This window comes from Balaenoptera acutorostrata, chromosome 5 (genome assembly GCF_949987535.1).
Source record: "Balaenoptera acutorostrata chromosome 5, mBalAcu1.1, whole genome shotgun sequence".
Taxonomy (NCBI): domain Eukaryota; kingdom Metazoa; phylum Chordata; class Mammalia; order Artiodactyla; family Balaenopteridae; genus Balaenoptera; species Balaenoptera acutorostrata.
Window position 1 is genome coordinate 66,808,307 of NC_080068.1, and position 1,763 is coordinate 66,810,069.

Below are 1,763 nucleotides of genomic sequence, written 5' to 3' on the forward strand. Positions count from 1 at the left end.
GTAGAACGGGGTCTGGAGGAACGAGGCGTCGGACCCCAGGAAGGGGTTGAAAAGGATTCACCAAACAGATTCGGCTAAAAACAGCGTGCGTTTCCGGGGCGACCGCTGGGGGCGGAGAAGTGTCCAGGTCCCTAGAGGCGGAGCTGGGCGAAGGTCTATGGAAAATAAATAACAGGTCTATGGCGTGGTAAAATACCAACTAGAAACCGTAGGGGGTCATCTGAAGGAATGGGAGAGAAGGGGAGGGGGAGAGAGACGGCTTCTTGCTGCCTGGGAATACTTCATAGAGGAATTGGTATTTGACTGGGATCTTGAAAGGTGATTAGGAAAACCTGGGGTTGGTTCTGGGTGAAGTTCAGTCAGAGAAGCGAATATGAGGAAAGGCAAAGAAGAAGAAAAGAATCTCCAAGTGCAAAGCACGTTTGGTGAAAACCCCCTGGCTACCCTTTGGGCTGCATTTCAGGAGCAGTTGGCAATAAGGCTGAAAGGGTGATGTGTTTTGGCGTGAGAATACCCAGGTTCAGTTCCTGGCTTATGTGACGCACTAGATGTCTGACTTGTGAATGTGTTATCAGAGTCCCAGTTTTCCCGGCTGTAAAATAGGGATAATATATAATTGTTCTAGGGATAAACGATACTTCCTGCATCCTGTCATAGTAAGCACTCAAGTAACACAGAGACATAGGGGATTTAGAGTTTTTGTAAGACCTTAAATATCAAGATGTGCTTGTCAAAACCGAGTACCTACTGAGTACTCTTGATGAGAACGACAGGACATTTTATTGAACGCCTACCCTGCAGGCTCATTTCTGGTCACGATCCTACCAGTTCCTGCCTCTTCCCCCCTCCTCTCTTTCTCGGCACACTAGCTAATTCCTTTTCATCCTTCACTATTTCTGTATCCTTCTGGTTCCAGGTTAAAGGTTACCTCTTTGACTTTGCAGACTCTGCAAGGTTCCCCATTACACTCTCTTATGGAGCTCTCTACTTCTGAGCACTGCTCACCGTTTAAGGCCTGTCTCTCTCCAGATGGACTGTAATTTCCATGAGGCCAAGGACTATATTTGCCTTGCTCACTGCAGCATCCCTAGGATCTAGCACACACCCTGGCATATAGTTGGTACTCAACTTTTTAACTGAATGAGTTTTTGCTTATTTCTCCCTTAATCTGTGAGTTCCTTGTGAGCAGAAACTATGTCCAGCTTATGGCTGTATCCTATGGTGCCTGTCACATTTCATGTCTGGTTAATATGTACAATGCAAAAACAGCACTAATGATCCAATGAGCTCTAGCTCAGGAGGATATAATCTCTGTGAATTAGTAAAAATCATGAGAAGGGCTGTGGACTTCTACTAGCTGTGGAACTGTCATGTATTTCAAGCCAATTATGCCTGGATTTCAGAGGGTTTAAGGGAGTTCTGGAAGACATTTGGTATACCCAAAATTTTATTAGAATTTTTCTGAGGAAAGATTTTGTAGCTTCCGTTGGATTCTCCAAAGGTGTTTATACCAACTCCTCTCTCTCCCTCCAAAAGCTAAGAACCACTGCCTTAGTAGTGCATTTCTCTCTTTTCAGAACATTGACTTTATGTTAAGGATTCACAGTTTGGATTCTATATCAGTCTGATCTCATATACTTTGTAGCTTCTAGAAATTTCCTCAGAATTCCTCTGCTGTGGATTCCTGTGTTTGTTTCTTCTGTCATTTTTAATGGGGTTTTGTGGCAAACAAGATATAAATGTATGGATTTAATTTGCCCCTT